At 37.3% G+C, this 11549-nt stretch overlaps 1 protein-coding gene across 1 annotated transcript in view; it reads right to left on the bottom strand.

Annotated features, from left to right (window-relative positions):
• MEF2C (myocyte enhancer factor 2C) overlaps positions 1-11549 on the bottom strand; it is a gene marked incomplete at its 5' end in the record, with an annotated part of 60039 nt that overhangs the window by 42328 nt on the left and 6162 nt on the right. The gene's annotated exons all lie outside the window — the stretch shown is intronic.

Raw genomic sequence — 11549 nt, 5'->3', positions numbered from 1 at the left:
ATATCAACTTCTTCAGGGAATATGAGGCCACTTAAAAATAAACACTGTACTCATCAACAGGTTGTTATTTCCCTCCTTCTTTTTATGTTCATCTATCTATAATCCTTCTCCTCTGGCTCCAACCCTTCCAGATGGAGCACCACCCTCAACATTTTCCTTTGTGTCTAATTTAGTCAGTCATAGACACAAATACCAGGCCGAAGTCAGATCTCATTTACACAAGTGTAAATCTGTAGCTGGATTTGGAACAGCTGTATAGACACCAGTTATTCTAGATGTACAGTGCTGTTCCCAAGTCTGTTACAGCAGTGTTACTACCTCTTGGCATATACAGTGTTTGAAATCTGAAAGGCTTAATATAAATGACTGCAGAAACAACTATTTCAAAGGCAGCTGGTGTTCTTCCATGACAAAAATGGGCTTAATACTAAATTCCATATTAAAAATACTTAGGAAATGTGAAATACAGAACTCGAGAAATGTGACATACAGAGGAACACATATATTTTACAGAATCTTTTGTCACAAAAACTTATTACAAGAAAGAATGACAGCTGATAGGAATTATTCCTTGCATGTATTTTGAGCATTATTTATGCTCTAAAAGATCCCAAAGAGATTCAGAAATTTAATATTTAAGAACTGCTTCACACATCATTAAAATGCAACCATCCTGGGATGAATATATCTAGCTGCACTAGCCAATGAAGTTTTCCGAAACAGAAATGATAGGTACCACAGACAAATAAAAATGTTATATACGATACTTGGGATGGAATTTTTCTTAGACCATGGGGCCAACACCTTCACCCTCTGTCATGGGGCCAGGGAATCTCTGATGACCGTGACATTTTGCTTTTCTGTTTCGTTTGAAACAGGGCACCTCCAGCAGCAGTACTGACTCAGTAGTGAAAATGCCACCCACTGAGACAAGAACGCCATTTCCTTCCTGGGTTTTCTTTGGAGGTCTCCCATAAAAATCTTGAATGTATCCATGTTCTGAACAGGTTTGTTTTCCTCCCAGAATTTGAACATGTATTTTAGAGCAGATCAAATGATAGGGTATTACCAAAAAAAAAAAAAAAAAGGTACCAGTATGACAATGAGCAAATGTTGCTGAATAGTAGTTCCTTTAAAAGGAAAAAGAACATTTCCTTTTATTTTTGTAGTCCCATAACTGTTTTATCCACTGGTAAAAATGCCCAAATCAATATATTTTTCAAAAACGGTGAATTATAATAGAGGTTAGATCTCTGAAACTCTAACCTCCTCTTTCATTGCAGCATGGAGGCCTTTAATAGCACAAAGCAATAACCATCAATCGACTATTCTGCTGAAAGAGTCAAGTTGTCACCACAGAGAACAGGAAGGAAGTCTCTTCACCAAGTTTAGAGTGAGCAAGCACTATTTGAGAATCAAAATTGGCCCACGATTTTAACTATGAAAACAGATAATTCAAATGATGCAAAGTTTCATATATGATTTAGATCCCTTTTTTCCCCTGTATATATAAGCTCTGTAATTGACGAGAAATATTTGTGCAAATTGCATCTATCTTTAAACAGTTGCTAAAATCTCTAGATTATGATATGCATTTGTCAGCTTATCAAAGTGTCATCTGCTAGAAACAAAGAACTGGGTTTCATTTTCCCCAAGGAAAATCCTACAGAAATGGTAAGATTCGGACAGAAACTTTGCAAGCTGAAAGTTGCAGACAAATCAACTAAACACTAGCCAAAAAAGGAGTGAGAAAGTACATCAGGAACTGTATGGAGAAGTTGGATGAAACTCCAGAACTGCATGACTATCCTTGAAAGCTGGTCAGGAAAACAACTGTCTTTTTGAACCATAACTTCGTCAAAAGTCATACTGCTCCTATCACTCTGCTCTTCCATTGAGAGAAGTAAGTGCTTCTCTCAAAAAGAATGAGAAATAACAGAATTAGCAAAATGATGTCAGATTTTGAAAAAATTTTTGAGAATTTAGGAAGCTTTGCAGGTAAGGGAATTCTAAATTTCCATTACTGCAAACTGTGCTGTCATGAAGGCAAAAGATTAGCCTCTTTATAGATTATCCAAGGGTTAAACTTCTACTGTATGCCTCTAGAAGCTGCAGTTTAACTCCTCCTTCTCTTACTGACTGCCTGCATGGACTTTGTTAATTCACTTTTCTATAGTTCTCCCTCTATAAAAAGCTGAATGATAGCAACCACCAGTATAATTGGGGCGCTATAAGAAGTAACAGTCGAAGCAAGCACTCAGTCAGGAGTCTAAATTCGATTGCCAATCAGACCCTCACACCTGCAAACCCTGGCTTTACATGCTGCCCTCTGCAGCTTTGTTGGATAGAAGCTAAGTTAAATTAGTAACATAATGGTCAGTTTCAGCGCTCTGCTTGGGAAAGAAGAAAACCTTAAAAACAGAGCAGTTTCTAGTTCTTATTACTGCTTGTGAAAACAGAAGTGGCAGAGGCAGACTCAAGATCTAGGCAGAAATTTTCACCAGGACACACTTTACAGAGATACTAGAAAAATCATGGCTGAGAAGGTAGAATAGAAAAGAAAATGAAAAAAAACCAAACAAAACTTAATTCAGAAACTAAATGACTTGTTTGAAAATTTCAGCTTCTTCCAAGAGCAGCTAAAATATTTTAAATGTTAGGATTTTTCATTGTAAAACTGGCTTTCTCTTTTTGGACAAAATTATAGGTTTGTAAAGAGGAATTGGTATATTGGCCTGCCGAAGCCTTGCTGCCTGAACTTAAAATGTTTAATCATATGGTATTGAAACACAGACAGTTCTGTGGGCTACCAAAGTAGTCTCTACTTGGGTCCCTTAAATCTGCAGGAGAGCTGAACAAATGGAACAAAATTTCACCCTATTTAATTTTTTCCAAAACTTGGTAGAGATAGGCACGAAGCACACTGAATATGGGCACAACAGGTTCTGTTTCACTTGTTGAAGACCTAGCTGTGGGCTCGGACTAGCTTTGGTGTCTCTTGCTGCTGCAGCACAAATCACCATGTGCAGCTGCCTGGTCTGTCCTTCCATCCAAAACTGCTCACTCCATGCCAGAGCTGTGGAGTGGAGCACCCAAGGGGTGGGTATGCATTCCATTCCTTTGACGCTGTGAAGGTGGCAACCTCCAACGCAGGAAAGGCAATAAATAACTTGGGGGTACTCACATTTCCAGATACCACAGCTGTTTCCTCAGCGTCTCACAGAGTCATGTCACATATAAGAAGAGGAACTTTTCTAATTGAGAATCCTAAATCCAGAGCAGCCTGAAGGACTGCATTTGTTTTAAAGAACTGACCTCCTATGTAATTTGTCACTTCCCAGTATTTTGCAACATGGACACAGGTAGTGTTTTGGGGACTGTGTTCCTGAGAAAAAGATAAATCTTTATTGACTTCTGGCTATCTGAGAAAAACATTCAGAACTCAGTAACATTTGGACTTTTTTTTTTTCTAACATGCTGAGCCTCTGTACAAGGAAGAATGATACAGGATCCTTATCTAATGAGGTGCTGAAATCACAGGTGCAAAAGCATTACCCCCAGTCCCAAAATCTTGGAACAACTACACACAAAACTTGAAACCATTATGATGAGAGACAGAACAATTGCATTTCCTATTGACATTACTGAGGCAAGATATATTGATATATTAAAATCAAAGATCTGGCAAAGAGATCCTGACTGATTTCAATGGGCCCATTTTCTCACAGCACTTACAGGAATGAAAGGGACCAGCAATTTCCTAAATAACTAAAATTTCAGTGAAAGTCAGTTATGCTAGAAGACCTTTTCCGAAAGAGGCCATGGGCATATAAGCAATGAGCATGTAAGAATTTCTTCAGTTAGGAAGGACAAAACTTTGTTCCTAGTATCTACAGAGAGGTTAGCAGTCTTGAGGTTTGCCTGGTGTTTCTCAAAACCATGAAATTTTCAAATAAACCGCAGCAAAGCTTACTTACATTGATTGTGAAGTTGGCAACATTCCTGTTTCTGTCTGGGGTACGCTAGATCACAAGACCCCAGAATAAAATAGCAGTAGAAGGAATGGACAAGTACTTCTTTTAGTCCTGCCACTGAGCTGGTCATGGAGATCAGTAGGAAGCAGACTTAACAGCAGAATGTTTAATCACTCTTTGTGAAGGAGGAGGTGGAATTAAGAACATTTCTCCCATGAAAAAGACTGTACAGGAGTAGGTGGATGTCTCAGACTCCTTAATGGGAAAGGAATGAAAAATTTATTCTGTGGGAGAGACAAAAGAAGTTTCTATAACCCTTAGAGGCCCAGCGTTTCAAATCCAAGCCCAGAAGCTACAGTTGTGATTCTCTTGTGGGCATTACTATCAGATGAGTTTAATCCAATAAAAATCCTTTTTACTATTGATACAGGTCAAGTCACAATTGTGAATTATAGTTATCTACAGGGGTCCTAACTGTTCAAGAGTTCTGCTAATGAAGCCAATTAGGCAGAACATCCATCTCCTTCTCCCCATCAACTTGAAAGCTATAAATGAAGATGCCTCTAGGACAGCGAAATGAGACCAAATCTTTCTAAGCATCCTTTGGAACACAGTGACAGGGTAGGTGAATTGTCAGTGAGGAGTGTTCCTTTTTAGCCACATTGCTGAGATTATACCGAGACCATAAACAGCAGTCTACACCATGCTGCAATTCCCTTGCTGCAAGGAAGGGCCTTGTAACAGAAAAGGGCTATGGAATTGATCCAATAAAGGATTTAAGGACATAGAAAGCTCAGTTTGGAAATACTATTTAGGTGCTTGATCTCCAGAGTGGAATTCACAATGTGTTACGATCTGAGACATGAGAAGATTTTGGTGCTGCAGAAAAGGATCCAAACTGAGCAGCACGTGATGAAGTCATGAAGACCCAGACCAAGTGAATGGGTTTCCAGAAGTCCTATACCTCATCAGAAGATACACTGCCTTACCCAGGGCTGCAGCGATGCCTTCATCCACAAAGCCCTACTAGAGATACAGGCACTGACTCAGGCATACTGTCCCCTCCTACTGGTAACATTTCAGACTCAGGGAAGACTCACTCTTCCCTCTTAAGAAAAAGCTGCTGTTGCAGATTTTCTATATAACAGCTAGTGGTTAGAAACATGCTAGCTGAAAACTGGAAACATAAGTTCTGTGTCTTTGATCTGAATGGGCTCAAAACTATTGCCTTCCATATCTCTAGAAGGGATAGGATTTAACTAGTTTTCCACGGTCTAGACAGTTCTAGATAGGTTAAACCTCTGCACTCTGCTGTAATATTTTACTTTTGTGCATTTACAAATGCAACATTTGTTGGGTCGGAGAAACAGAAGTCAACAGGGGACAGATATCTGTGGCTTGTCACATTTTTGTTTGAAGCAAGTCTGTTGAAATCTTCAGGGGCTTGAACTGGGACTGGAAAAGACTGTCAGTTTCGGCCCAGATTAGGTTAATACTTATTAAAGCACAGTATGGGCCTCTAGTAATCTTCAAGGTCAAATAACAGATCCTTCACTAAATTCATGTGCCTCTAGATGAGGCTTTTGGATAAATGACCTTAGTTGCCGTATTTAAGTTTTTGTTTAGTCACTTCTGAGAAATACTTTCAGATATAGGACAGAAAGTACTGAGCATAATTATGAATTTTTATTCATGAGTTAAACAATATATGTGGGTTGTGTGAAAATTTACATCTAAGGTGGCAAGCTTCTTTTCATGTGGGTTACAAAAACACAGCTTACATGCTAAAGCACATACTGGTAACTGCTGGAGACAAAAGTGTAAAGATTCCATTTTACTGACATATGTTGGAACATGCTAGAAGCATGCAATAATCAAGCCTTGGATTATAAAAATGAAAAGTGAATTTATATGGGTTTTTTTTCATGTTATAGCCACGATTATATTGTAGAAGCTAAATATACTTTAAACACCATACACGCCATTAGGAACTGATTCTTTGTCAAGATTTAATCTCTTGAATCAATCTCCAGCACCTATGTGTTGTTTAAAGTATTCTTATTGACTCTTCTATAATCTGCTTTCTTTGAACAGCCTGTGTGCTGTAGCATTTATCAAAGAAATAAACATTTACTTGAACAACCCAAAGTGCTTGATAATTTTTATTAGTCTGCACTATATAGTGTAAGCATAGTTGTGTATAGATCACACAGGATGATATAAATAAATGGGTTTGAGTGTTGTTGGGTTTTTTTTTATGCAAGCATATCCAGTGTATCACGGATTTTTGATTTTAACATCACAGTCTATCATACCAAAAAAAATTAATGAACGGGTTAGAACACAGATGATGCAACATCTTTTAATAGTTCTTACTTTTCCATCAGCTGGTAAGCTTATATAGAAACACTTATGGCAAAATTAAGTAAAGAAAACACAACATCTAAAGTTTTGAATTCATAAGTTGCCACACAAGGAAAATTTTGATTGAAAGGCTTTTTTCTAATTCAAACAACAGCGATTTAAGACTTAACAACATTTAACAGTTCTGGACTACGGGCAGTGATTCACAGCTGACTGCTAGACTCATGATTATTAAAAATGTAGAACAACAAAGCCTATATGTTTGAGGTTTTATAGTGCTGCAAATCTGTTAATTTACAGTACTTTCAACTGGTTTTTATATAAACAAACACATAGAGGCCTCCGTGAACTCAGGGCAAACAGAGTCTAATCAATGTGAAGTACATAATACATGAAGGATGGATGCAAATAAATACACAAATAAATAATTAATTTATACCTTCTTACTGTAACAAGGAAGAAAAGTCAGCATATTTTGAAGTTTAACAGAAGTTTTGCTAGAGCAATTAAAGCTGTGGAAAGGCATCTCAAGAACAGATAAGTGTTACCTGTGTGCAGTCCACAGAAGGAGAGGTATATGGATATTTTGCTTCATGCAAAACATAGGGTAAGGTATTCTGACCTGAGAAGAACATTTAAAATGCCAGCTCCCTAGCAGGTGAGTGAAGTAGGCAAAAAGCCAGGACTAGACTGACTTTTGTAGCCTTATCCACTCTGGTGACTAAATACTCCTTGCACATTGCCTTTGTTACTCAGTGAAGGGATTCACTTATTCATAAATCTGTGGCATGGCAGAAAAGTGGACAGTTTTACTTCTCAGTATAGATACATAAATGCTACTTATGGTATGAACCATTTAGGCCTCCACTGTGCCAGCCTGTCCTGTGCAACTGGAACTGCTTCCAAAAAAAGCGCCATGATTCTGCAGGGATTTGAAGGAACATTCAATTTTCTTCTTGTGAATAGCTTCACAATATGAAATGAGACCTCTACAAATCTTTGTTAAAAATAAGATTTATTCTAGCATTGCTTACTACAAAAGGTGACAGAATCCATAGAAATTGGTGTCTGTGTTAGCAACTGTAACCAGACTTGAAGTTAGTCAGAAGGCTCCCAATGACCACTCTAGGCTTTAATCAGGGACCTAATAAAACCTGAATGGTGGACTTCGCAACACAGAATGTTTTGACTTTTGAAACTGTAGGGCTCTTTTAACCTAATACCACTATGAGAAGTGGCTAAGGACCCACATCTGGAAACACTTATACACTAAAAAAACCACTTTCTCATGTGTAACCATATGTAGAGCTGTGCATCACTTGCTAGTTTTGCTAGAAACTCGGTGTTGCATAATCTTCAACATTGGTTTGACAAATAATAGTTAACAGGTTATGGGAGCCCCATAAAACAAAAAGTCTTGTGAGAAAAGAGGGCAAGGTCAGTAGTTTCCATTAAAGAGAACTGTGAGGTAAAAGAAGATGTCATATTTCTACACTTGCAATTATTACTACTGTGTATGAATCCAGGTAAATAACCATATTTTGTATTTACCTTCCAAAGCAGGGATATCTTAATGATGAAAATGAAAAATGGGTTTGCTCAAAAAGCCTTTGTGTCTGGCTATAAGTAGCTCACTATCTAGGTTGAAAATGGTAATGCAGGCTAGCATGTCCTATTTTGTCTGTGCTTGCAGTGAAGATACAATATGAGAATTCAGCCTTAGTAGTTACTAACACACCACGCAGACACAATTAAACCCTGCGTAAAGGAATCACTTGTGGTCTGCCTCTAATACAAAGAGCAGTGGGAGGCCAACATGCAATAAGACAAAATGCTTTACAAGGAGGACAGAGACCAGAAGAGTTGATGTAACCAAATGCAAGGACCTTGATTCTTTTTGGAGTGATTTAAGTTCCTTGCCATCAATTATCTTCCTTTGTCTCCAGAGTCTTATCACAAGCAGAATTACAGGAACTGAACAAAACAATACTCAGGCTCAAATAACCCTGTGAACTGTGCTGACATTTCCACACCCTGTTGCTGTGTTTGACCAGGTTACTGAGATTTAAAAAAACCCAACAAAACAAAACCCCAAAACCAGAATGAAAAAACCCACTCAATACAGAACAACAACACACATTGTTTTAAAAAACATGCTGAACTCTTCCTAGTGTCTTTTCTGCCATAGTATTACAGATACCTTGCACTGCAACATCACAACAGTGATGTGCTATGAAAAATTCTGCAGTACAAAACAAGATTGACTTTCTATATTATGGCTTTTCAAATGAAAAGTTCCTGCTTTGCAGGGTTGTCAACAGGATTATTTGAAAGTCAATTAGATCCTGCCCCTTTTCATTCTCATCTTTTCTACCCTCTTGGTGAAATTTGGGTTTCAGAACAATTACAAATTAAAAACTTCACTTATATATATGCAGAAGTGCTCTGCAGCTAACATTTGATTTTTCAATGATAATGTCTGCTCATTCACTATTACTGTTCAGAATCAGAGTAATAAATTTTTCTTTCTCACTGATATGTGAAGTTTTGAGGGCACAATTTTAAGTATGAAAAGCACCTATTTTTTCATCATTCACCCTAGATTTCATGGTATTTCTTGACAGAACACTGCAGTCACTGCTCATCTGAAAATAAATTAAAAAACATGTGGAAAGTAAAAAAAAAAAAAGGACCTTAGAAAAGTCAGCTATTTTTGACAGTATGTTAGCTTCTGTGAAACAAAGCCTTGTCTTTCAGAAAGTGTTTATGATCTGTGGGGGAAAAAAAGTATATCCTTGGGCTAAAATGTTTATTGGCACCCAGGAGTCTGAAGAGAGCAAGTCAGGCCTGTGTTTTTTTGAGGGCACTTTATCATTGCCTGCATTCTCAAAGGGATCTGTGAATGAATAGAGCTGGATTACTCAGCCTTCTATTCCATGCCTATTCCTCTCCATTTTCCTTGGCAAGACTGAGCGCCAAACTATTTTTAGCTAGGCAGTTTTCTATTTTTAGACAAATTCAGCTAAGAGACATTGTTAGGAAAATTTTTTAAAAAGAAAAGCACAAGGGGGAGGGGATGAAGCTTCCCATCTCGTATTGTGAAGCAAGCCCTTCAACCTGTAACTCTAGGCATTACAGCTGCTTCCAATCTTGGAAATATAAAGAAAATTCAGAGTTCAGGCATTTAAAAATAAACCTACCCTCTGGCAAACAGACCAAAATACAACAAGCTGTTACTATGTGAAACAGTGACTACAAAAACAAAGAATGTTCTCCAATGACTAGATTGGGATAAAACTTTGAAACTATTAAGTTGTAAGATTGTTACATCATAACACAGTAAGATTTTTCCAGCTTCTTAGCTATGTTTTAAAGAAAGAAACAGGGGTCTTTGAAACAGATCCTGCTCTAAGAAATACTGCTGTAAGTTCCCAGTTTCACAAAGAAAGGAAGTATCAATGGAGTTTGAAACGTGTTTCCATTCTGCATTTTCACCTTTGTCATCACAGTATTTTTAAATCCATCCAAAATATGTACTGAGCAATGAAAATATTTTTCAAATTATTACTAAGAACAAGAGAATAAATTAAAAATAACATGATCTGATTCTCAATAAGTATAAAATAGGAGGTACAGACTTCCCTCAAAACATATGCAAAAGAAGCTTTTGCTGTAGCATGTGCTTCAGAGTAACTAACTTTGGACTCATTTAAGTTTTTTCTGTCCCTACTCTGTTGTTCCAGATATGGAGAAACAAGCTCTCAGGTGAGATGCTTCACTTTCATTTGAAATACATGAGGATTACAAGCTATGTTTCATGTTAACCAAATCCTTGTTGCAATAAATCATAGTTGGAAGCTTTTTTTTGTGAGAAAAAGCAAAATCAAACAACTCATCATGCAACTTATCTGAATTTCACATACTGAATTAATTTGAAATGTATTATAAAAAATTTAAATAATAGTGTCAACACCTGACCCTCTACCTTCCTTCTTCTAGCCTGCAAAGCAACAAAGCAATGACAGTCTATCACTTATTAGATGCACAGTAACAGGAAGCTGCAGAGTTATCAAGAAGAGCTTGAACAATAGCCTGCTAATATTTACATGAAGTCCAAATTGATGGAATAAGAAGATTAGGTATGAATATGAGGTTTTGCTTAGAATGTTTGAAATTTGAAAATGAGGTATTTTCCCCTATGAGATCTTTTTTGTGCTAATCATGGTTAGGAAAAAAAACCACAGAAGAACTCACACAGGGGCATTAGGTTACAAACACGTTTTCCAAAGGCTCAGTACTCGAATGGCAAACAAAGACCAGAGTATTACAAAAATGCTGAAGATCTTGAAGTCAATCCCAAGATTTTGTCATACATGATGGTAGCAACAGTGGTTTGGCTCATATTTACTAAAAATGAAAAGAAGACAAAGGCATTTTAAAAGCCTAAATAATCATCCAAAGCAAATTCCTTGGCCAGTTGACTCTTTCCAATCATCTCTTGGCCTGTGGAAGTGGTAAGAGTAGTTGGTTTTTGAACAACTGGTCTTCAACCAATTTACAAAGGAAATCAATAATGCTATCCCCACTTTACAGATAGGGAAACTGAAGCATTAGGAGGATACGTGACTTATCCAAGGTCACACAACAGTATTTGGCAAAGCTATTAATAAAATCCAAGTCTCATGAGTCCTAGTCCAGGGCAGTATCCAATACACTGTACCATCTTTAGATCACCCTGAATAACCTCTCTTACATACATGCTTATTTTCTATACTGTCCCAGATCTTCAGACCATGGTAGTTCAAAGAATTCCCCTGATTTCAACAGCTCAATAGCTGACTTGATGTGTATGTCATGGCTTGTTTATATGCAGTATTATGTTACCATGACAAGAGAAGAAAATGCACTTATTACATTAATCAAAGCTACAACACTTGCCTTAGTTTTCCTAAAAAGAGAACATTCAAGAGTTATATGGGTTTATTTACTACAAATATACTGATAAGAGTCTTAATTGATATGAAGAGGCTTGCAGAATCTAATTAACCTCCTAGATAGTCATTAGCTCTGTGACCTTTAAAAATAATTGACAGAAGAAATTTTCCTTTCTCTTCATCTCAATCAGAACTTCCACACCAAGTGACTAATCCTACATGTGTGATAGGACCCACAGCACACCTATAAGGATTGATGGAATAACATGCAGTAAGT

Source organism: Acanthisitta chloris, unplaced genomic scaffold (genome assembly GCF_000695815.1).
Source record: "Acanthisitta chloris isolate BGI_N310 unplaced genomic scaffold, ASM69581v1 scaffold4797, whole genome shotgun sequence".
In the NCBI taxonomy this organism is placed as follows: domain Eukaryota; kingdom Metazoa; phylum Chordata; class Aves; order Passeriformes; family Acanthisittidae; genus Acanthisitta; species Acanthisitta chloris.
Note: the sequence above shows the minus strand (reverse complement) of the source record. Positions and strands in the feature narration are given on the sequence as shown.